Source organism: Vitis riparia, chromosome 18 (assembly GCF_004353265.1).
Source record: "Vitis riparia cultivar Riparia Gloire de Montpellier isolate 1030 chromosome 18, EGFV_Vit.rip_1.0, whole genome shotgun sequence".
In the NCBI taxonomy this organism is placed as follows: Eukaryota; Viridiplantae; Streptophyta; class Magnoliopsida; order Vitales; family Vitaceae; genus Vitis; species Vitis riparia.
In genome coordinates, this window is record NC_048448.1 from 39,603,099 (window position 1) to 39,629,860 (window position 26,762).

Here is a 26,762-nt window from a genome sequence, read left to right on the forward strand (position 1 = left end):
TAAGAAACCGTGACAAGATTTCAACAAGGAACTGTTGATCTTAGTAAGAGGATACAATGGCAATAAAATCCAAAAGAACAAAAAATTGAAAAATGGATAGGGAGAGAGAGTTTGTCATTTTAGTGTAATTGATGATACAGGCTGAGACTTTATTCATACCCCAGTGGGTGATCAAGAAGGTACTAATGACCTTCTGTAATTTCTCATGCCGCCCCTCATCTTCAGTGGGCTCCACACTAACTGTTTCCTTTGCAGAGGCAATTATTGCTGGGTACTTTGACCTCAATGAACCTGCTTCCATAGAAGGACTACCCATGAATTTACTACTGCTCCTCATGGAAGTTGGTGTTGCCTGCAGCGATGAGCCCATGAATCTACTACTGCTTCTCATGGCAGTTGGTGTTGCCTGCACTGTTGCACCGGATGCCCTCCTCAATGGAGCGAAAATCCTTGATATAAGCCGTATCCTATGTAGGTCCCTCACAAAGGATTGCCTGCCGACTGCACCTCTACTCTTTAATTGAGTGTTGAGGGTGTGGTCATGCGTGACTTTGATTCAGGGCGGAATGCTGCAATGGAGACTCGTCTCTTGGGCTGAAGAACCTGAGCTGTTGATGTTGGAGGAAGTCTGACAGCAATGGAGGTCCATCTTGGTTGCAAAAAGGATTTTGTATTGGTTGCTGCAGCTGTTGGTCTGAGCATGTTTTCTTTGTCATCTGTTGAAGCTGGATGGATGGAAGAGGAACTCATGGTTTTGTGGGGTGGGATTGGAGATGGTGGGAGTAAGAAATTGGAGATTCTTCTCAAGGGCATCCTCGGTTTTGAGGGACCTAAAGCTGGCTTTTTCACTGCTATGGTCTTCAGTGGTTGTTTTAAAGAGGATGAGGCAGGAGGTTTTGGACAAGCAGCAGCAATGGCCCTAGTTTCCTGTTTTAATATGGTTTTCCTTTCCTCTGCTAATTGATTTTCAAGGTCTCGGACCTGTTGAAAAAATTACAATCAACTATCTGTCTCAATGGCATGAAAACTAATAAAAAACTGACAAAAGTTGGCTACTAATTTGTGTTTGCATAAAACTTGAAAAGCATAACTTTAGGCATCTGTTGTTAAGATCGTAAATTCTTTTGTTGTATTTCAGATGCCATTCTGGAAGGAGAAAAATGAGTGGTTACCTTCTCTTGAACACTTCTGCAGATATGTTCTCTGGCTGCAAGTTTTAATTGCAGTGACTGCAAGTTATCCTGTAATTTTTTGGTTTCCTTCTCATCATGCTTTAGGTTTTCTGCCTGTTCATAAATAAGACCTAAGTTCAGACAGCTTGAAACTGCACAGAATTATTTTGGAAAAGTTTATTCTTATTTTCACATACCATTTGCTTATACTTGAAAATTTCGGTGAGATCTGCTTGCTTACGAACAGGACCACTCTCAATTCCCCGGACTCTGCTGGCAAAGTTCAGTGAGCAAAGGGTCTCTCCTAAGTCTGCAGCACTTGGGCTGATCTGAACAAACATTGGGGTTTTGCAATCTCCTCCTGTATTTTAAGTTTCGATTAGTGTTTTTTTGAGTTGAGGAACACAGCACAGTTTGCAAAGCCGGGTCTTTTCCATACTTCTAGCTTTTTCAATCTGGAAGATCAGAATTTTTAATTCCACACCTAGCAGTTTTCAGAAATGAAGTAGCAGGCAAATGGCCTTACTGAAATGCGTGGAAGTGCTATTCCAGCGGTTGGTTTAGACTCTTCTCTGGTTTCTGGTATTTTAGAGGCCACTAAATTCTGTTTACACAAAAAAAAAAAAAAAAAAAAATCATCATTAGATGTGTTGCTCAATCTTTATCACAATTTCCCCCCTCAAAATCTAGGATTGAAGCATCTCCTGGATTATTCTGAACTATGTCTTTGCTGGAGAATGAACAAGACTGATTCATAATTTCACCTCAAATAACTAGAAATTCTGAACCTTTAAGATTTGGATGGCAAGTTGGCTCTAAAGGGATCTAATTTTCTAACCAGATTGCAATCTCCGAATTCTGGTTTTTGCTTTACGAAGCAAGTGAAACGGATTCACCACAGGATGCAAGTCTTTGACCCAGCTTTAGTGCAGAATTACTGGAACCAGCCATTGTCGAATTTCAGAGAAACAAGCTCTGCTTTGAGTTGATTCGAGTCCTTCTATTTCCCCATGTTCCAAAGCTTGCTGCCCATTAAGATTATCATCACCTGCATGATCTGGGGAACTACCACTAGCTTCAGCGAGATCGGTCTTAGTTCTTCCTTTAGGATAGCCATCCAAGTTCATGATAACCTCCTGCTTGAGACACTCTTTCTGCAGTTTCACCTTAAGCTCCGACCCAGTATTTGATTCACTCTAAAGAAAAAGCCAAATAACTCATTCTTCTTTTTTTGCATCTGGATTCTGACTGATTCCTCTTAGAACACTTCTGAATTCATCTTACCAAATGAAGAATTTTGTAAAGATGTTGTAACAGGACCTCCAGAATTGATATCACAGCTGTCATTAATCCATAGGCCCATCCATGGTTTTTGAGATGATCTCTTTTTTAGGTACAAGGTTGTTAGTCTTATCCAGGTTTTTTCAAGTTGCATTGCCGAAAGTAGAGTTAAGAAAAGCCCCAACTGTAGCATCTGTATGGAATGCAAGCTGCTCAGTCAAAACTCCCATGTACATCACTGCACCGAGTCCTAAAAGAGTCGAGGACCTCAGCAATCCGATCTACCAAATCATCAATAGAAAGTGCGGCTTCATCAAAGCCTTTATGGATTTCAGTCTGCTTTACTGCCCTTTCTGAAGTGGTTGTTTGAAGGGTCTAGGGTCTTGAGATGGAGTTTCTAGTGCAATCCTGCCATTAGAAATAGCCTCTTTGAGTTTCAATGATTTGCACAATCATTTGCACGGGGTTTTTGCCAGGTAAATTCAGTGGTTTATCATAATCAATCATCTCTTTCAGTGTTGAACAGAATCAGGTTGAAGGACAAATTCCATCTTGGCCTGGTAGGTGGCTCTTGGCTAGGTCTATTCTCTTGGCATTATCATCTGCTGCTTCTGAACTTGAATTCTGAATCCACACTTATTTCTCATGAGTTTCTAGACACGCTGAACAATCTTCATAACCTCATCCCATCTGTCTACTTTGTTCAATAAAGTAATGGAGAAGCACCAAGGTGGTCATACATGTGAAGAAGAGAACAAACAGCAAGGTAATCTTGAACTTGACCAGAAGAGGGATAGCCATAGGGTTGTCCACGTGAAGGTTCAGAAGGATGGCTAACTTGTGGAGGAATTGGTTGTTCTACATGTGGCATCTGCTGAGTGGGAGGTACTGTCATTGCTGGTTGAGCGAGGGTGCCCATGGTCCAAAAGATTCAAGAGACACTGAAATAGGCCTTCTATCATCATCATATGTAATTTTCCTATCCAGATCAGCTTTCAAGGGAAACATAAGTATGTCAGCTTTATCCTGTGAAGACCTTAGCAACTGCATACAAAAAAAAGCACCAAATATTTCCCCTCTAAAACCATATGAGAAGTCCATCTCTATAATGGTGTCAATGCTGTGAAGACTGATCTCCCAGTTTCTATGGGGCTTCATTGCCATCAGTGGCATGCCAACCTGACCACCAGTCACTTCCAACCCATCCTCAACACTTAGAATAGTATGCTCTTCAGAACCATGTAAATTTTCTAAAGAACAAATTGCTTTTGTTGAGTGGGAAGCATTGCAGTCTATTGGAAAACATATCCATTTCAATTAGGGGCCTTATTCCCGTATGGGGACTCCACAATAAAGCCTTTAGCCTGAACTGAGAAACCACCACAGCTTGTTTGCAGGATTAGGTGAACTGAAGACACATCCAGCAGAGATCCCCATGCCAATGGAGATGATGTTTGTTATGATCTGAAGAATGCTAATGGGAGGTTTATCTGAGCCATTTTGTAGTTCATGAGACAACTATTCACTTTCTGATGGACTGTTTTCCAAAGATGAAGATGGAGAGCCAAAACCTCCTCATTCCTGAATATGCTGATAGTTGCTGTGATATAAAGGATGAATAACTTCCAGCAAAACTTGAACCATCCCTGCTCTTACTAGATATGAAATCACTGTATTCCCTGCATTTTCTTTCCATCTCGTTCTTCCAAATTTGAATTCCATGCTCCAACAGTATTGGGAAGAATCCTCATAGATGAGTATCGGAAACAGGGAAAGGTATCCAAAAACAGAGCACAAAAAATAGAAACAGAATGAACCAAGAAAAGCCGAGTTTCATGTTTCGAATCAATGGGCTATGAACAGGTGAGACAGGCATGGAAGCAGATATATGATCACCAAGCACCAGACTCAAGAATTAATCCGGCTGCTTACAGAGGGAAAAACAAAGAATCCAAGAATACAACTAAAACAGAGAAAGGTTACAAGCAATCAGATTCAACAAACAAACAAGTGATCGTGATGTCCATACCAATACAAACGATGTCTAGGAATTAGAAAGAGAATAAAGAAGAACAGAATGTGAATGAGAGAATAGTAAATGACAAGAACCATACCTGGGAGAACTCTACTCAAACCATGCTCACGCTTGGCTTCAAGTGGGATCCATCTTCTCCAAAAACTCCACAAGCCAGCACAGCCTCACCTCTTCTCTGCTCCTTCACAGTTCAGCTTACTCCCTCAAAAATCCCGAATACTCTTCCTCTCCTGGTTTTCTTTGGTTGTCTCTCCAACCTTGTGGATGCTTTTTCCTCTCCCCCTCTTCTCTGTTTTTCGTCTCAAGCTTTTCTTCTCTCTCCCTCCCTGCGCCATGTGGCCTCCCGATTGCTTTCCGTGTGTCTATTCTCTCCGCACCCCCGCCCCCCTCTACATGGAAACTTCCATATCCTTTTTTATGGGCAACAGTTGTGTTGAATCAATCATATGCATGATCCTTCTCAAAGAAATCCTTTTCCTCCTTTTTTGCTCCATGATCCGTGGTGGCCTCCTTCCTTATGGACGCATGGTGGAGACTTTCCTTACATGTGCTATAAGAATCTCTTCCCAAATTGCAGCCACGTGAGTTTTCGTATATTGCTAAAATTCCCCCTTCAAAGTCAATCTCAATCTATGCATCTCTGTCTTTCCAATATTAGCCTGGATTTATTCTTTTGAGTACATAGAAATCCATGCAAAAAAAAAAAACGTAATGAAAAAGTAAAAATCCAAAATATGTAATTTTAAAAGAAATTAAAAATATAGATCACATGCATATCTAGAATGAATTATCGACTCAAGTAACTCTTTATCAAAATAAATTAATAAATAGATATGTGAAAATGAGATGAAGATAATTATTTAACTCATGTAATTTTCTAAAGTGAACAAAACTAGCAAATAATAAATAAATAAATAAAATCAAGCACAAACAAGTCATACAAACCATGCAAGTTATGCAACTAGGCAAACCATACAAGTCACGCAAAAAATGCTTGAAAGGTCACCTAAGTGTGCTTAAAGTGGGCCTAGAAGAATCTAAGTGGACCAAGGTAAACCTAAGAAATGTCTAAATATGCCTAAAGAGTATATTTAAACATGCCTAAGTATGTTATCCTAAAAGTGTATCTAAATGAGCTATCCTAAAAAATGAAGGAAAATCCTAAGGCAAATTTGAGGCTACCAAGGGTCATAATGGGAGGGCTAGATAAATTCTTCAACCAAAGTCTCCAAGATGGCTTGAAGAAGATAGGCAGTATGAGTAGCAATGGGCCACTAGAGAGCTGTTGTAGAGTACTGGAACAACACCTAATAGTGCATGTGCTAAAGGGACAAAATGGACAGTCTACAGGGTGTTTCCATGCAAGATGGTCATTACCTCCACACATGCACTTCCTCACATCCCAAGGGGTTTCCTGTGGTGAAGGCTCTCCTACTGATTAGCGCATCTCACAACTCTCAATCACTCAAAAGACTATCTAATGTGCACAGTGAAAGGTCTGGGTGTATTCGAAAAACCTCTCATCTAAAATAAGAAAGATAGTTATGCAACAATCAATCATGCAATACAGGTATAAATCATCCATCTATATATTTGAATTAAGCAAAGATATGATAATCTAATAAAACATATAGCTAGATCAGTCATCATGCTATGGTATAATAATCATGCGATAAGAGCATAACCAAATCATGTCAAGACAAACACAATTGACAAAAGAAGCAATCATTAGTAAACATCATAATCTAATTTGCATCATAGATACTTATAGTATCAAAAAATCTTCAATGTGCCATTAATCACTTAATCATACAAAGGCACAAAAAAGTATCCACTAATCAACCAATCAAACCCCAGATTTACCTCAACCTAAGTTCAAGTTTGACCCTCTATGATCCCCAGCGGAGTCACCACTTTGTGATCCCGCATTTCCACATGCGTTCCAACTCGATGGAGAGACTTGCTTTTTGTTTGTGAAAAACTAATTTTTTACATAATAAAGTCGTCATTTATTTTTGTTTTAGTTTTTAAAGGGCAAACAAAATAAGAAATAAAAACCTTAAATGTGACTCCTGAAAGAAAAGACAAGTCTGTGAAAACCAAGTTGGGTCCGAAAGTCAGGTTACTTATTGGGAAGATACGTCGAAAAATCGTAGCACCCCTCTAAACCCTAAAAGCTAGGTCTACTGAGTAAGTTGAAGCAATTATGACAATTAATGGGTAAATCAATGGATACCATGGATCAAAGTATATGTTAAAACATGCACTCTCAATAAGCAATAATCATAGAAAGTGAAGAACGTACCTTTATAGTTTGTTAAGTGCTTCCATAAAAAAAAAAAAAAAAAAGATTAGTTCATAGGCAACAATGTCATAACATATACAATATGTAGTCTACTCAAGATCATTAAGCAAGGTCATCAACACAAAGGTCAAACAGAGCGAAGCCAACCAATTATAGAAAATAAGCATAGATGCTAATGCACACAAAGAGGTAAAGAAAGGAAGCGTACCTTGATAGCATTTAAAAGCGTTTTAGCATTTAAAAGCGCTTTCATAAAAATAAGGTTAATTCACAAATAATAATAATGAGTTTAAAGAGGAATAAAAAACTAAACCTATATTTATATACTCAGCATGTCTCAAATCAAAGAAGGTTCACACAAGCATGTTCAAAAGTGACCAAATTATCAAAAACAAAGGAATTATCATTAACAGGGTAGAATATTGATTTATAAAATAAACTCCAAATAAATATCAAGAAGTGTTATCTCATAAAAAGTAAGTAAACATCTCTAAACTCCAGAAGAGTACTTGTGTAGTGGGTGCAAGAAAAAAAATTATATCTCTCATTTTAGAAATCATTTCTTAATATTTTAGATATCAAAAATTAAAATTGGAAAGTCTAGATTAAGGTAAAAATGCCTAAAGGAATTAAAGAGGACCATTTAGTAATTTAATTTTGCAAAACAAAAACAGTGTCAAAAACATAGTGAAAACCATACCTTCTAAAAGATTGATTTATATCTTCTAATTGGGGAATTATTTTTGCCTCAAACAAAATCCTAAAATCAAATTCAAGAAGTTTACAACACCATGGAATAATTAGAAAATTTTTAAAGAGTTTCTAAATTGTCAAATTCTAATTTGCAAGTTCAAGGGTATAATGGACTATCAATAGTGTTAGTAGAAAACCATATTTTGGAAAACTTTGTATGTAGGGATCCATCAAATTCGATTTTAATTTCCATGAATTCATCCATAGAGACTCCATTGATTGGAGTTATGAATTTTAATTCGTGTGTATTCAAAACCAAAATTCATTTTTCATTTTTAAAATTTTTGAAAGTTACATACCGAATAAAATAGGTAGCATTGTCTTTTAGAAAGTAAACTTTTCATTACCTAATTGATCTAAGATTAATTTAAATATAGAACTTTGAGAACTCATTTTTTTTAGGAGCAATCGAAAACATTTTTTTTAAATCATTAAAACATATGGGAATCGAGAACCACTAGAAAGCACTTAAAGACAAATGTGTGTGTGTGTGTGTGTGTGCACACTAGAACTAGGTGATCCAATGTATGAATTACGACTTATTGTATGAACTGAACTTGCAACCATTTAAGTGGTTTATTGTGTCCTATTTTGATTTCAAATCCCAATATCGAAAGACTCCTAAATAAAGGTTTTAATAAATCCAATCTAAGATCAACTATTTAAATGTTATATGTATATCAAATCATAGATAAAAAGTGTTCTAAACATAAGCTAATTGTAATCTAACACATGGAACAAAGAAGATTCATACTGATCCAATAGGGTTAAGTAAGCTAGATCCTCAAGGAAAATTTGATAAGATAACCGTGAGACAACAAAATTTTGAAATGATTTTGTAAGAAATTCGAAAAGAGAAATACAAAATATTTCTGCACAAATAAGGCAATTAGAAAGAAAGAATACAATATCAGACAGTAATGGAAAAAAAGTTGATGATATTATCAAACTAACCAGTTTGAGTCTTAATAGTTCGACCAAGAATCCCTCAACTCTTCCAAAAAGAGAAAATGTGAAGTACTACTAAAATGACACTTTCTACAATAGTATATTGGATGGAAAAGAATAGTCTTCTAAATAAAATACTTTCTCAATAAAAAAGTGAAGAAATAAAAATTGAAGATGTCATAGACATCAATGCTCAACTAATAAGTTTTAAGAAAAACAAGTTAGACATGGTTAAAGTCACTAATCTCTATAATTATGGGAATCTTTTCTCAAAAGCAAAGATTTTTAGACATTATAGTGAAAGACTCGTCTCTTGCACTCAAGAGAACGAAACCATTAGGCAAGACTTAATCATCAACCATAGCTATAATGACGTGAAAAATCTGGGATTAAAACAAATGCACATGAGGCTAATTGTGTTAGGAATTAAAGGAATGTATGGAGAAGGACTAGGTGCAAAAACCTTCGTTTCCCTTTATGACTCTAGGTTCACCAACCTAGAGAAAGCAATCTTGGGATGCATGGACGTAGACATGAATCGCAACAAGCAATTGGTATATTTTGTCCCTGATTATCTTATAGAAATCAAACTAGCAATAAAGACAAGAGGATATGAAATGAAGAAAGGAATGGAAAATTTGCTTATTCATGTTGGCTTTATTGGAAGATTGAGTAATAACAACACAACTAATTTTAGAATGTGTGAAAAAGACCTTATCACAACACTTACCTCAAAAGGTATTAAGGCAATACCTGCAAAACAATTTTCATCAAAACTAAATGTAGGATTAGATTGGAAATTAGACACTCAATCTCTCCTAGGAAATTAGATTTTGGTTCCACAAAAATCATGATGTATAAAGATACTCAGGACAATATTAGTGTCAGATTCACTAATTATATAAAGCAAGGAGCATCATCTAGTGACCCGAATTTACTAGATGAAGAATTTGAAGAAAACATCTTGATGACACTAGTTGATAATTCTCCAGACAATATTGATGAGATGAAATAACTACTAGATCATGAGTTCAAACAACTTATGATAATACATAATCGAGATCATAAGATGGTAATGAACATTTATCGTGATATGTATAGCCTAGACTATCTTGATGATATTATGAAATGAGTCAAGCCACCATCTGACGTCCTGAAAACCTAGACATCTGTGTTTATGGAAGCAGAATCTTCTGAAACCGTGCAAGACCTAGAAGAAACTCCTCAGCCACCTGATTTTGAACAATTTTTAGAATTGCACAAAATACTATAGCAGATTATACTCTTTTTTTATAATTTTATTACAGAGAGCTATTTTTTGGAAATTTTCTTCATTTACGATTAAACAAACTTTTATACTAGCAATACAAGCAACAGAGTCATATTGATCCACATATTTTTGAAAAGATTCTAAATTACAATTATTTATATGATATATTTGCTTAGGAGTTAAGATCATAGAATTATATAATCTAGCTCTAGCTTCAGATGCACAGAAAACAATGTAAAGATATCAATGCTTAAAGAAGTATATCTTACTCACATGCAAACATTAAACTTATTGTTAATAATAGACGAAGTTTTCAATTATTGATCATTTCACCTTCTCTTTCATCTTCTTCTAAGAAACCTGTGTTGAAAATCATTAAATCACTATTAATTTCATTAAAGAAAAGATTTTTGAAAAATAAAGGAGAATGTTGCAAACGTCTAGCTAATCTTCCCTTAAAACACCCTAAACAACACCTAGTCAAAAGCGGGTAACACAGGTACTTTTAGCATCATTCTTCAAAGCATTTCAAAAGTTTTCACAAATTTCTTTAACTCTAGCAGTTGTAGTTTAAAAGATTTTCTCAAGAAACCTTAAAAAGATCTTGAAATATTGAAGAGTAAAATGATCACACCAGAAACTTCATATATTATAAACAAGAGTTCATTTAAAATGCTTTCAGATATACAGAGATGAACTTAAAAAGCCATACCTAAAGAGGCAAAGTTCCTTCTTTTTGAGCACACACGCATTCTCTGGTAGGAATTGCTCATGCCTCTAACATACAGAAAGGACCTTATTTATATTAATGGGGGAATGGATAGATCCCATCCTCACCATACAAGTGTGTGACCTAGATCTAAACAAAAGATAGCTCTGACACATCATGGAGACGTGTGCTGGAGGGTTGCAGTCGATCAGTCCATTTTTGTTAAAGAATATATTCCTTTAACTTTGATAAAGGAATGCAAGACATGACTCCTACACATGTTCGGCAGGCTTTGGGTGATCCTGGACCACAGTCCTTAAAGACGAAGACTCAAGTTGCTGAGGGTGTCAGCAACGTCACTACAGCTGGCATTCGATTCCTAAGGTGATACGCTGCAAGGTAGGCTACAGCTGGCAATGACATCTTTGTAGTACTGCACTAGCTTTTTAAAATAAGTTCCTTGGTAGTAGGGGACCTTAACGATGGGAATCTTAGAGTGTATTTTTAACTCCTTGTCAGAATAAATAGTATGTTCTCCCATAATGGAAGAAAACTCTAGATTGGAAGCAATCTCAAAGCTTCCCCAATGCTTAATTTGCTTTTGAGCAGAATTAGAACATGGCCACGTAGTTTCACAGGAGACTGTACCAAGGTTTGTAGCATGGTTATTGATAAGGATTCGATGTTGAGTAGAGGACATATATCTTTCATAGCCTTTGTCAGTTATGAATTCCACTGCCTTGCTTTTGATAAGAACTTCAATGAAAGATTTTGCTGGCATGATATCCCAAGCAGACAGAACACACCATGAAAGTGGGTAGTCAAATTCATCCGTCTGTTCTGGAGAGGAGAATATAACTTGGCAGAGATGACCATAGTCCATCAATACTAATGCAGTCAGTGATACTACCGTATCATCATGGATAACTGAAGGATGATTTTTATATTCGCTTAATATGATAGTAGCTCTTGGTATTGAATATTGCAACTGACATTGGCATTCATTTCTTTCCAGAGGGATGAGATCACAGTTTGAAAACTTTTTTCTGCATGGTAGATAAAAGCAGTAATTGCATTCTCAGATGATGCTTAATCCAGGAATTTTGATCCCTTCACAAGCAATGCAAGATAATTTTTGAATTTTTTTTTCTTGAAGTTGGGTTTCGAAGTGTGATCAAATTTCAGCATCATCAAGATCAGAAGTTTCTGTAGAGATTTCACTAAAAGATCTTTTGGATCTAAGTGAAGAAAATTCCAATTCTGACGAGAAGATAATATCTTTTTCTTTTTTGTCCTTTTTGAGGACTGAGGAAGAAAACAGATTGTCTTTTGTATCAAATTGGTTTATAATCTCACAATATTCTCATTTTGCGAAGATAAGAAGAGAGATAAACAATTTTTCTGTTTTTAGGGAATATTTTGAATCCCCTAAAGCTGCTTCAAGGCTATAGTAGCCTCTAAAAACCAGATTTTTAAAAACCTCGAATCTAATCATGGACTTATGGCCACTTAAGATAAAATACCTGGTTTGGCACCTTTAAAAACTACATAAAAGATAATTTTTTTAAAGAGGTTTTTCTTTGATTTTTGAAAAATAAACGCTAAGAGCATTTAAGGAAGTGATTAAAGAGTTTGCCATGGAGAAAACAAAAAGGGTTGTCAACAAGACATTATTGGCTGTCATTGATAACGTATCCAGCTAGCTTTCTGAACCTCCTATCTCCTTTGGGATATAAGGGGAGTAGTAGCTATCAAACCTCATTTTCCCGTGTTGTTGATCCATTCTGCAGAATACACTTCACTAGATAAAAAATCAGCTAGCTTATTATCATCTCCTTTAATATGCTCAAATTTATTTTATAACCATTTCTTTCTGTGAAAAGAGAGAAAATGGAGAATCCCTAATTTTTGTTATTAAAAACTATTAATAATACACATTGGACTTGGGTATATATATACATGCTAGTGGGAACCACAATACAATAAGGAAAAAAAAAATGAAAAGTAAATAACTGAAATAACTGTACACTATCTAACACTCCCCTTCAAGTTGGAGCATATATGTTATATGCACCAAGCTTGTTACAAATGTATTTAATTCTAGGACCTCTGAGAGATTTAGTAAAAATATCTACTAGTTGATCATTTGAATTGACAAAACTAGTCGCCACACATCCTGATGCGATCTTCTCTCTAATGAAGTGACAGTCAACTTCAATGTGTTTGGTCCTTTCATGGAAGACTGGATTGAATGCAATATGCAAAGCGGCTTGGTTGTCACAGATGAGCTTTATCTGTTCATCATTTCCAAATCTCAACTCCCGAAGAAGATGTTTCAGCCATATGAGTTCACATGTTGCCAGAGTCATAGCTCGATACTCGGCTTCAACACTAGATCTGGCCATTACATCTTGTTTCTTACTCTTCTAGGATATTAGGTTACCTCCAATAAAAACACAATACCCAGAAGTGGAACGTCTATCTGTGGGTGAGCCAGCCCAATCTGCATCTATGTAACCAACAACCTGGGTATGACCTCTGTTCTCGTACAACACACCTTGGCCTGGTGTGCTTTTGATATATCAAAGAATGCGGATTACAACATCCCAATGGCTATCGCATGGTGACTGTAGGAATTGACTAACAACACTTACTGGAAAAGAAATGTCTGGACGAGTAATGGTGAGGTAGTTTAGTTTACCTACAAGTCGTCGATATCTCCCAGGATCTCCTAAAGGCTCCCCTTATCCTGTTATAAGTTTGACATTTGGATCCATAGGAGTGTCTACCAGTTTACAGTCTAACATACCGGTTTCTTCCAAGATGTCTAAAGTATACTTCCTTTGGGAAAGAACTACACCGGAACTGGATTGATCTATCTCAATCCTTAAGAAATACTTGAGTTTTCCCAAGTCTTTAGTCTAAAAGTGGGTGAAAATGTGCTGCTTTAGTTTCTGAATACCATTCTAATCACTGCCTGTAGTGACGATGTCGTCCACATAAACTACTACATAAATACACTGCCCCGAAGAGTTATGATGATAGAAAACGGAATGGTCTATTGTATTGCGAAACATGTCAAACTCCTGAACAACAAAACTAAAACAGCTAAACCATACTTGAGAAGATTGTTTCAAGCCATATAGAGAACGGCGTAACCTGCACACTAAACCAGACTCCCCCTGAGCAACAAAACTAGGTGGTTGCTCCATATAAACTTCCTCAGCAAGATCCCCATGAAGGAAAGCATTTTTAATATTTAACTGATAAAGAGGCCAAGAACGCGTAGCAGCCATGGAGAGCAATAGACGAACAAAAGTTATCTTGGCAACAGGAGAGAAAGTATCACCATAATCAGAACTATAAACCTGAGTATAGCCTTTAGCAACTAAGTGGGCCTTAAGGCGATCAACCTGACCATCAGGGCCAACCTTAACTGTGTAGACCCAACGACAACCAACTGTAGATTTACCAGAGGGTAAAACAACAAGATCCCAAGTGCCATTCGAGTGTAAAGCAGTCATTTCATCTACCATTACCTGTCGCCAACCTGGATAGGAAAGAGCCTCAGGGGTGCTCTTGGGAAGAGAAACAGAAGATATAGCAGAAACAAATGCAAAATAGGGTGAAGATAATCGATGGTAACTCAAAAAATTGTAAATGGGATGAAGATTACTAGTAGATCGATTACCTTTCCGAAGAGCAATGAGTAAGTCAGCAGAAGAAGGCAGAGCCGAGGCAGGAGAAGCCGAAGGGATAGGAAGTGAGTCAGCAGGTACCTCGGCCAAAGAAGGAGGAATAAGGACACGATGACGGCGATGATAAACCTAAAGTGGGCGAGAAGGCACTGCATCAGGTGGGGAGATAATGGGAAGGGGTAAGACTTCAGAAACAGGAAGAGACTCAGAGGTGGAGAAGAATGGTGAGTCCTCAAAGAAGGTGACATCAGAAGAGAGAAAGTAGTGATGAGTCTCAGAGGAATAACAACGATAACCCTTTTGAAGTCTAGAGTATCCCAAGAAGATGCATTTTGTGGCTTTGGCAGAAAGTTTGTCCTGTCCAAGAGTGAGAATATGAACAAAGCAAGTACAACCAAAAACACGAAGAGGAAGGAAATAAAGTGGTTGGTCAGGGAAAATAAGGGAATGAGGAATCTGATCGTGTAATACAAATGAGGGCATACGATTAATCAAATAACATGCTGTAAGAATAGCGTCCCCCTAAAAATGAAAATGAATATTACTATGGAGAAGGAGAGTATGAGCTGTCTCAACAAGATGTCGATTCTTAAGTTCAGCTACCCCATTTCGTTGAGGAGTATGAGCACAAGAAGACTGATGAAGGATCCCATGTTGGGACATAAATGAAGTAAATGGTGCAAAAAATTATTCCTTGGCATTGTCACTGCGTAACACACGAATAGAAATATTGAATTGGGTTTGGATTTCAGCATAAAATTTTTGGAAAATAGAGAATAACTCAGCTTGATTTTTCATTAAAATAACCAAGTACATCGAGAATAGTCATCAATGAAAGTGACAAAATACTGAAATCCTAAAGTAGACGCAGTCCAACAAGGACCCCAAACATCAGTGTGGACAAGTTCAAAAGGAGACTTTGCCCGATTATTCAAATACTTTGGGAACGAGACACAAGTATGTCTCCCAAGATGACAGGACTCACATGCAAGCGACGACAAAAATGAAAAACGAGGGACCATTTTATGGAACTTGGATAGACTAGGGTGGCTCAAGCAACTGTGGATGAGGAGGAGAGCATCAGTGGAAATGCAAACTGCAGGAGTTGAAGGCGAGGTGAGGTGATACAGGCCTTGAGACTCACGTCCTATGCCAATCGTCTTCCCTGTACTCCGGTCCTGCAAGGTCACAAATTTATCAGAAAAAGTAATAGAGCAGTTAAGAGTACGAGTGATTTTGATGATGGAGATAAGATTAAAGAAACACTCAGGAGTATAAAGGACAGAAGTGAGAGGTAGAGAAGGGAGAGGATGTGTCAAACCAATGCCTTTAGCCACAGTTTGAGAACCATTAGCTAAGGTAACAGTAAGTCAGGCAGAGGCAGTAGTAATAGAAGTGAAAAGATCCTTATTACCAAATATGTGATTAGAAGCGCTAGAATCTGGAATCCAAGGTCCAAGAGAAGATGTGTGGGTAAGACAAGTAGAAGCATTACCAGTCTAGGCAACAAAAATAACAGAAGCTGACTTGGTGGCCTGATAGCGGAGATAGTCATCATACTCACTGTCAGTAAGGGAAATACCCTGAGATGTGGAGGAGCTCAGAGGCTGAGGCGGCTGAGGATCAGATGACTCGGCCACGTGGGCAGTGCAGGGAGGCCGCCCATGTAACTGATAACACCAATCACGAGTGTGGCAAAACTTATTGCAATATGTGCAATGAGGACGTTGGCCTCTACATCGGTTACCACTGCGTCCTCCTTGAGAGTTAGTTTGAGAAACTAACACAGAAAAATCTGAAGTGTTATCAGATGGCAAAGTCTGAGTGGAGGAGATATGGAGGAGGTGAGCAAACACATCATCCAAGGATGGAACGGAGAAACTGCCAAGAATTTGATCGCGGACGGTCTCAAGATCTGGACGGGAGGCCAATAAGCGTAAGAACCATGAAGAACTTGTCAATCTGTGTTCGTTGATCCCCAACATCAGTAGTAAGAGGCATCACGGTCAAGAATTCCTCCTTAAGAGAGGCAATCTGGCCAATATAAGTAGATAAATCCATGTCTTGTTGTCTGACATTGACAATAGAAGAAGCCACCTTATAAAGACGTTGGATATCATTCGTGTATAGCCCTTTCGCCTAATTCCAAAATCTAAAGCATGTTTTGTAGGCCCGAAAATGAAGCAGAATCTTAGGATCAACTAATTGCCATAACACATTACAAAACTGTGCATTTATCTTCCTCCATTGTACTCTGTCAACCTCAGGGATATCCGTCTCCTACGTAACAAGGTAATCCTCATAACCTTGACCCATAAACCAAAGCTCCACAGAGGTAGACCAGGACAAATAATTTTCATTGCCAACTGATTTCTCCGAAGTAATAATAGGAGATCCAGATATAACAGAGGAAAAAATGAAACTTTTAGTAGCCATATCTACTTATCTGGAGAACGAAATATGTTTGGATCAAAGAGAGCCCTAATACGGCTTCAGATCGTGGTTGAAAGAAGAAAAACAGAGGATTCGTGGCTGTGAGAAACCAAATAGTAAAGAAAAACAAATGTGGCACTACTGGAAGGGTAGAAGAACACTTCTTAAGACACGTGCAAGGCTCGGGGTGGAGAGGAAGTCACTGGAGGTCGCCGGAAATGCTGTTTAGCGGGCCAGCGGAGACAGAAACCTAAAAAAATGCACTTGCAGGGCTCAAATGGCACAAGCACAAATGGAGAGTGGCTAGACGGCGTCAGGCAAGGCTGGAGGTGGAAGCACGTTGCTGGAAAGTGCTCCACGCGCTGACGCGTGAGGTTCAGGCTGCTGGAGAAGAAACGCGTGTGGCCGGCGCGTGACTGAGATTCTCCCTCCGGTGCTTTGACAAAACTTGAAAATCTCCTCCTTGCACACCTGATGGTATGATCGGTGTCGGAAAAGGACTTCGCCTGAAAAATTCGCCGGAAAAGTTGCCGGCGATGAGGGTTTTCTGACGGCGATACAGTTGACCGGAAAGCTTTAAGAGATGGGGAAGGTGACCGGAATGAAACACAGTCATTGAAAGGTTTCCCAAAATTGATTCACGGATAAACCGAAAATAATTAGGTTTTTTTTTTTCTCCCTAGGCTCTGATACCATGTGAAAAGAGAGAAAATGGAGAATCCCTAATTTTTGTTACTAAAAACTATTAATAATACACGTTGGACTTGGGTATATATAATAATGCTAGTGGGACCCACAATACAATAAGGAAAAAAAAAAAAAAAGTAAATAACTGAAATAACTGTACACTATCTAACATCTTCTATAGTATCTACAAAATTTATCCATCTTTTTGTGCTATGTTTTTCCTCGTTCATTTTGCCATAGAATTTTACAATAGTTTCACAATCTGTTCTTAGGGTGAAGGATTTATTTAGAAATAACCTAAAACTATTTATAGCATTTATAACACCTAGAATTTCAAAGTCAAAATAAGAGAGTTGTTGCCTTTTCTCTTTATACTTACTTGAGGAGTATCTATAAATCCTTTCAGTACTCTTTTCTAAGTATTGTGAAGGTTTGTAGTACAAGACAATGCCCCGTCCTTCTTCTGAAGAGTCTGTTTCGACTATTTTGTAGTTTGTTTCAAGTGACAAAGTTAAGGTTGGAAGATTATTGCATATAGATTTAATTTTTCAAATCAGCTCTATATTTGCACTGTTTAAAAACCTTTGCCCAGTGGGCTTCAATTTATTGTATAATGGCTCTGTAAGCTTTCCTAAGTTTTTGATATACATTCGAGCATAATTCAAAAAACCTAAAAAGGATTGAAGAGTCTTTTTATCTTCAAGCTTATCAGGGAAATCTATGATTTTCTTGACAATATGTTCCTAAAGCTTAATTTTGTCGTTAACAATTTTCATCCCTAAAAAATCAATGTACTCTTTAGAGAGTTCCATTTTCTTTTTAGAGATAATAATCCCATTTTTTAAGAATTCGTTGAACACAATAGACAAGTGATCATAATGATCTTCATGAGTTTGACTGAAGACCAATATGTCATCAATATAAACTACGACAAACTTTTGATATTTTTTTAATATCAAATCCATTTTTCTTTGAAAAATTGTAGGTTGTGCAATTTTCAACCTAAATGGCATTACCAACCATTAAATATGTCTTTCGAGACAAGAGACAATTTTCCATTCTATACTTTTTGTTCCATTTTGATTTGCCAAAATCCTGATTTACAATCAAACTTGCTAAAGATATGACATCCTTGTATGCAATTGATTAGCATATCTTTATCAAGTTTTTTGTACTGATCATCATAAGTGTTATCATTTAACATTTTATAATTGATGACCATTCTAGCCTTACCTCTTTTGATTTCACTATGGTTTCTGACCGTGAAGGTTGTACTTTTATGCCTAGAGTTGCTAGGACTTATTACTATAAGATCTAGGAGTTCTTTGACTTGAGTTTGAAACTCGTCTTTATCCTATGGGGTATAATCTCCTTTTGCAGTTTTGATCTGAATTTCTGGATTTATAATTTCTAGTTTTGCTAGATAATTATTTTTTTCCCAAAATTATTGGGGATCTTCTCCTAGAATCTGGGTTTGTTCTGCTATTCTAATGAGTTCTTAGAAATTTGGCTTTTTTTGAAAAGCAAAGATAGGCAAGAAGGTTGAGTAGATTAATTATTGGTTTAAAGATTTTTTCTTAAAACCGGTATATTAAAAGAATTTTCTTCTAAATCATAGTCATTAATATCAATATGTGGATCACTTTCGATATCTGATTCATCTTCTTGTGTTAGGGTTAAATAAGTTGGATTGAATTCAGAAAAGTTAGGCTGGAGGCTAGTGAGAGGTAAATTAGTGGTATCAATGTGCAATGTACAGTGTGGTTGTTGTGGTAGGGTGCCACCACGCTTACCTGTCAACTCTGATGAAAGTTGTTGACTTAGTAGAAAGTGAGTGGGTGTGAAAGAAACTCTTTTGAAAAATGAGAGAAAATCTTCTGTTAATAAAGGTCCGCCTTTATGAGGCCGAATAAAGTTGAGCCCTAATAAGAATTTAAAACTATGTTTAACAAGTGAAATCCAAGTTTGAGGTAGCGGGTACCATTCAATATGATCATTACGAGTAAAGAAAGAGATTTGAGAATCTCTAAGACATTCTGTGAAGACCATTTTCTCATTAGTCATTGTGGAGGTTGACTGAGGGTGGTAAGCTTATATCGACACTCTAGAGGGACTAAGGAAATATCTAGATGAGACTTTGAACTTCCTGTATCAATCATTGCCTTAAGCACTTGAATAACTCTGTTTGGGAGCTTTAAACGACAAATTACCTATAGAAGGTTAGTTGACGCTATCAGTACTGGTAGGCTATTATTAGGATTGTCTTGTTAAGATATTGCCACACTTTGCATAACAAAAATAGGCAATTCAATACTTTAGTTGACCTGTTCATCAACTTGAGTGAAAACAACAAAGCTAGTCAAGATAGGTCATACTGTCAATTTGTCTGAATGACCTTCACATTTTTAGACCTTTCATATATATAGGAACTATACAAAAGGATTTCATAGCGTTTCCGCTAATTATAATAGAGATTTTTTCCCAATCCCTAGCTATACAAGCTACTCCTATATGGAAAATCCAACTGTACAAAATAAAGATAATAAAGATTTTCTCTCAATCCCCTAACTGTACATGCTACTCCTATATGGAAAACCCAATTATACAAAATAAAGATAATAAAGACCTGTCGCATATAGATAAAAATAAGGCTTAAAGACCTACCGTAAACCTCAATGGGCTTGGGCTCAAGCTACAACAATTAAAGACTTGCCGCAAGCCTCAACGGGCTTGGGCTCAAGCTGCGGCAAACCTAACTAATAGGTTGCCACACATCCTATTAACACATACAAGGTCTTAGAAGAGTTTCTTAGTTACCACAAAAAGCTTGATAGATTTTTATCAAACCTGAACTTTGATTATATCAAAAATCAGCTGAATTAGATAGAATTTGGAATAAAAAAAATCCAAAATGCTAGTCTAGAAAAATTTCCTTCAAAATAGGAAATTCAAACTCTGATCAAACAAATCAATGTTCTTCTACCAAAAGCTGTAGAACTTGAAATTAAAGGAACTTTAGAAAAAGTTCAGAGAAACATACATACACTTGGAAAATTTCAAAAGATTCTGCAATAACAACTAGAGGACTTGAAAAACTGGTCAATGGTGTCTAGTCAAATGCTCCTCTTATGGAAAATGATCCATCATATAAGAAAGCTTTAGATGAAGCAAGAAAGATCCATAATGATCCAATAGGACTAAGTAAAGCAGGTCCTCAAGGACAATTTGACAAGGTAACTGTGAAACAACATAATTTTGAAATAATTTTGTTGCTCTAGTTAGCGGACGAAATTCGTAGCTTAGCCAAAGAAATACAGAATATTTCTACTCGATTAAGGTAGCTTGAAAATAAGTCTATAATTTCAAGTCCTAATACAAAAATTGATGATATTATATCCAAACTCAACAGTTTGAATATTAATAACTCAACTAGAAATATTCACTTAATTCCTCTGAAGAAGGAAAAAGGATAATATTATTAGATGGATCTTTCCATAGCAGTTTCTACAATGGAAAGAAATAGCCTTTTGAATAAGATACTTTCTCAAGATTTAATCTAATAGTCCCATCTTCCTTGGTGCAGGAGACGAGCCTTTTACTGTAGTGTCTAAAAATCTTTGCTTTAGAGAAAAGATTTCTTAAGTTATACAGATTAGTAGCTTTTATCATGTCCAACTTATTTTTCTTAAAACTTGTGAGTTGAGCATATATGTCAATGACATCTCCGATTCTTACATCATCACTTTCTTTTTGAGAAAGTATCTTATTCAATGACATCAATGAATTTATAAATGATTTTCATTATATCTTACTTAAATTTTTTTATTATAAACCAAATAAAAGAATTTGAGAACACTTACTATTTTTTTTCCTTCTCCCGATACTTCTAGTTTTTATATATAAAAAAAAAAAACTAAGGGCATATTTGGGAACTATTTTAGGGTCTGTTTGTAACTGTTTTTGAAAAAAAATTCTAAAAAATAGTTTTTTTTGAAAACTGTTTTCTGATTTTTGTAAAACAAAAGTCTGTTTGAAAACTTAAAATGTTTTTAACTTATTTTTAATATTTTTAAAATAATTTTTGTACTATTTTATTTTTAATCATTCTATGTGTATAATTATTTCTTAAAACAACCATCAGAAAACAAATAAAAACAATTAAAAGATGTTATATAAAAATATCATATTTTCTGTTCTTAAGAACAGAAAACAGTTCTTGGTTATCAAACATGTTTTCTTTGTTTTTTGTTATGAGAATAGAAAACTATTCTCAAAAATAATTCTCAAACAAGCCATAAGGTACCTAAAAGGTAATTATGGAACTCCCGTCCTTCATTGTTAGAAGTGTAGGAAAAAATTTAGGTTGTTGGATGAAGGTATGAACAAGGGGATTAAGGTAATGATATTGGTTACGATGGATGAGATTTGAGTATAAATGAATGACATCAATGTACAAAGCAATAAGAATAAAACAATTGGACCTAAATGCACACTTACATTGACATGACTTGATTAGTTGCACTTTTTGATAAATAGATAAATACCCTCTTCAATACTGTAGCCAGACCCTTTATTTTTTCATGGAACATGCTGTCCACTTAAATGAACTATCAATAACAGTTTCCTTAGAAGAAAGTTATATCAAGCATTATCTCCCAAGATGAAAATTTCGACAGTATACAGTTTTAACATATATATACTACTAATATACAGGTAGCCAAATCTGCACATTTCTTCAACCATGCTTCAATGGATATTATGAAATTAAAAGAAAATTCGACAATTTTATCATTGGAACATGAGAAGCTACAAGTGAAAAGTTCATACCTTATTGAACCTCCAGTGATTGAATAGCGAGCTTGGCTGCAACCATGGAAATAGACTTTCTAACTAGCTATAAAGAATCATCTATCCTTGCTACTGTTTCTCTGACATGCATGGCTCTTCATTTCTCTCTTTGCAACTCCAACAATTCTGACTGAGTTGATCTTTGTCAAAGTAAATATTGAGCACTATATCAGGCATCAATCATGACAGTAGTGAACAATTGAAGCCTAAGAACAACAATCTCGCAAATGTGAAATATGCAAGAAATATAATGAGAAAATTGAGATCTATGACATGCTTCAATACACAAAGATATAATGGAATTTATGAGGTTGCTGGCACCTATGATTCCAGTGATCACTACCAATTCACTGGTCACTGATCACTAATCACTGATAACCACAACCAACCCACAACAGGACGTTGCTATTATCTCATATGAACATAGACTATTTAGCACTTTTGTGTTATGCCAAATGCAAAAAAACGTGTGTTGGACATGAAAGAAACCAGCATTGCAGCCTTGCAGGGCAATGTTGGTGTGCGGTTGCTATGTCGAGAGCCTGTTCCTAGAAGACATTTGGCATCAAAGACATTTGCCAGACAGTGTTCTTGTTCCTAGAAAATAGATATCCTGTTCCTAGAAGATGCCTTAATTCTGAAGCTAGGAAAAAGGGTACTTGGTTCCAGAATGAAGCCATACTTATTATTTAGTTATTTTAGTAATAGTAGTAGAAAAAGTAGTCTACCAAATGTGTTATATATGTTTGGAATGAAGCAAATTTGCAGCAGTTAATATACATAGGCTTTAGGGTGTGAACAGACTTACAAGGCAACCACCTTTTTTCCTCTCTTCATTTTCCCCTTCTCTTTTTATTCTTTTCTTTCTATCAAACTTTGGTATCAAAGAGTGAACAACTCGAGAAATTGAATTTCAAGAATCAAATTCAGACAAACAGTAGGCTGCTGCTAATATCATCAGCATGGAATCTAATATCAGCATCCTATTTGTCTAGAATTTCATACTTGCACCATCTAGTGTTCCTTGATCTTCTAGATTTTTGGGGAGTCTAGTAGTGATAAAATTGGAGAGCTCAATAAAGAAGAAATTAACAAACTCGAAAATCTCCTCAATTCCCTCGGGAAAAACTTTAAGTACATGCTCATTAGCTCAATCAGGTAGGTACATGGTCTCTTATTCTTTTAGTGCCACAAGTTGTCATTCTTCTAGTCCTTGGGTCATAGACTCTAGAGCTACGAATCATATAACACATACAACAATAAAATTCAGCGTTTTATCCCATGTCCTAGAAACAGTAAAATAACTATTGCAAATGATTCACCTGTGACTGTTGTTGGATAAGGCACAATACATTTAATACCTTCTCTTCCTTTAAAGAATGTGTTACATGTCCCAAAATTACCTACTAACCTCCTGTCCATCCATCAAATCACCAAAGATTGAAATTGCAAAGTAACTTTCTTTTCCACACACTGTATTCTTTGGGATTAGGATACAGGGAGGACAAGTGAATTTGCTAAGGAAAGACATGGGCTCTACTACCTTGAAGATTTGAATGAAAAAAAGGAAAATGACAATGTGGACCTGCATTTTTCACGTGCATCTCCACTAGTCGGCGATACTTGCTTTTGTTTGGTGAAAAATTAGTTTTGAAAAAGTCAAAGTTGCCACTTATTTTATTTTATTAAAAAATGGGAAACAAAATAAGAAAGAAAACCCCAAAAAAGTGACTCCATAGTTTTGGAAAAGCATGTCTTGAAAAACTTGAGTCTTGGTCCGGGAATCAGGTTACCTATTGACAAGGTACTTCAAAGAGGTAGCACCCCTCTAAGCCCTAAAAAGGTCTCTACTGGCTAGGTTGAGGGAAATGTGACAATTTATCATTTGATTATGGATACCTAAATAGGCTAAGGTGATTTTGAAACTAGCATGTCAAATAAGAAATCAAATCACAATCATAAATGAGAGTTAGGGTGTATACTTGAGTGGCATCTTAAGCGTTATCACAAGATAACAAAGTTAGTTCGAATAGTATATCATTGCGTTTTATCATAAATAATCGAACAATCAAACAAATATCAAGACACCTAAGTACTATCAAACATAGGCATAGTTCACAATGGCAGGCATATTCACAAAATTTAGAAAATGGGTGATAGAGGGCGTACCTAGATAGCCAGCTAAGCACTTTAATGGGAAACAAGGTTAGCTCAACAATAAGTATAAACAATCTCATATATATCACAGGGAGGAATCAAAATCAATCAAATATGGAACAATCTCCTCATTTGAATCCATATCAAAGAATATTTCATGGATGTCGGACTCCCACCAAGGCCGAATTAATTTTGCATGAGTTGATTCTACGAGTTCCATTATTTGGAACCACGAAATTTATTCATGCATTTTGAAAATCGAGAAAATCAAGAAAATAGTTGAAAATTAAAGAAAATTGTGAAAATGCATGCCAAAAGGAAAATGACAACAAATTTATTAAAATCTAGATTTTAGTGTCTAGAAGGGATCTAAAGATGGATTTTTTAAAGCTGGAAATGTTTAGTTGAAAAAGTATTCGAAAATTCAATTTAAAACAGTAAATTCCCAATAAAAAAAAACAAACAGAGGAGGAGGAGTGCAGCAAGGTGGCCATGATGGAGTGGAGCCTGGGAATTCTGGATAGAAGGACCCAATTCGTTGCCGAAGTATTCAGCGGTCAGAAGCATTTCCATTTATAAGGTAACTTGACTCGTAAGCTCAAATGGATTCTCCCCAACATTGGTCAAACACTGAACATAAGGCCCAAAACTCCTACTTTTCTGCATTGTTCTATTTCCTGCATTCTGTGTTATTTTCTCACCATCGAGACTTGATTCAGCAGCTCTGCTAGAATACATACCCTTGCTGTTGCCATGAACCAAGCAGATTTCACATTTTCTACTTTTGATCTATAATGGGACTGAACCTGCAATGAATGGTTTATGTTTCACTGCTAGTCCAGTTTGACTAACTGTGCAGAAAAGAAACTACTCGTTTTATCTTGAGGTGTAGGCAAAGTTCATTTGATCAGTTGAAGCACAACTGGATGAATTTTGCAGTATTAGCTAGGAAGTTCTTGGAAGTAGGAGTAACTAATTAGCATAAACTTTGTGGTTCTGTCCAGCTCTATTTCACCATCAAACCTGAATGACCTTAAATTTCTGCACAATATCTTCAGTATTCTGCCCATCTGTTTCTTTCAATCCCATAATGTCTTCACCGATTTCTTCGTCCTCCATCTATGCTTCGTTAAGCACCAATTCTGGAGAGATTCTAGTGTTCTGAATTTCCAGCAGGAGTCTTTCACTTAAGGACGTGCTTTTGTACTGAGATTCTGGACAAGCAATGCTATTCGTTAAAGCCTGGTTTGAAAATGAGACGTTTTGGAGGGAAGCACCTATATTAGACATAATCACGGTGTTTTTGGTCATACTCAGCAACTGGTCTGCCATTAAGTCCATCATAATGCGAAAATGCGCGCATTCCCACTTCTCTGGTTATTTAAAACTCGCATCAAGAAGTACAACCCATGCGCCCTCCATGATATCCCTATTATGGTTCTTTGTAATATGCTCCTAAAACCGCTCTATTGATGATAATTTTCTGATCACCACCTCAGATCTTCTCAAAACCTTCACAGTTTCAAATAAATTAACCACCTGTAGTGTTCCACCAGAAATACGGTCTGCCCAGTAAGTCAAACGTCTTTTTACAGAAACTTCACAGCAGGGTCAACATTTTCAGTGTCTAAAGACTGCATTTCCAGACTATATCTTTGGCCTAGTCACAATGTCAATGTAGTTGTAAGTGAACTCCTCTTCAGTTAGGTGAAACATAAGAGCCTCTTCAAGGATGATGGGAAACCATTTGGAGGCAAGTCTGGTGCTAATTTCACTTGGTGTGTACTGTCATTTTTATGAACTTGATGCGACCATCAGCAGAATTGAAATTTCGAAGATTTTGAAGTCAAATCTGGAAGTAATTTGAAGCAGCTGGGGAACTGGAGCGCATATGCAGAAGACTCTCCATCCCAGGAGGCCATCTCTTCAAGATGGGTTGTTTCTATTTGCATTTAGCTTCTCAATCTGTACATGTCATCCAGTAATCTGTACGGTGGATGTCTTGACTCTGATGCAGGCTTTTCAAACATTACTGATGATGCGACAGACTGTTCATTACTAGGCTATGGCACATGGTGCCATTTTGAAGCGTGAAGCATGCTTTGGAAAACCGTGTCTGTCAATTGGTCCATTTTCTATGGCATTCACAGGATCCACAAGTGAAGCACGAGCCCTGCTAACTGTAAAAGCAGTTTACTGGTAGCTGCAAAAACAGTTTACCGGCAGCTGCGAACGTAGTCAAAACTGAGTGGACACATTCATGCCCACACGACCAATTCACCAAAACGAAATTATGGGAATCCGATCATATTGGGGCAAGGAGAATACTAGGATCTCTATTTTTCGTCTTCCGTTTTTACTAATGACTCCAGTGGCAGGGTCGTATTCTGCCAAATATTCTGTTTGAGAAGGAATCCCCTCTGAAGTCTGAACTGCCAGTAGCTTCAGAGCCTTCACGCTGATGTG

General features: G+C 36.6%; 1 pseudogene; it reads right to left on the minus strand.

The window, feature by feature from the left end:
• On the minus strand, positions 1-25,415 carry LOC117905871 (annotated as a pseudogene).
• Positions 25,416-26,762: the final 1,347 nt, after the last annotated feature.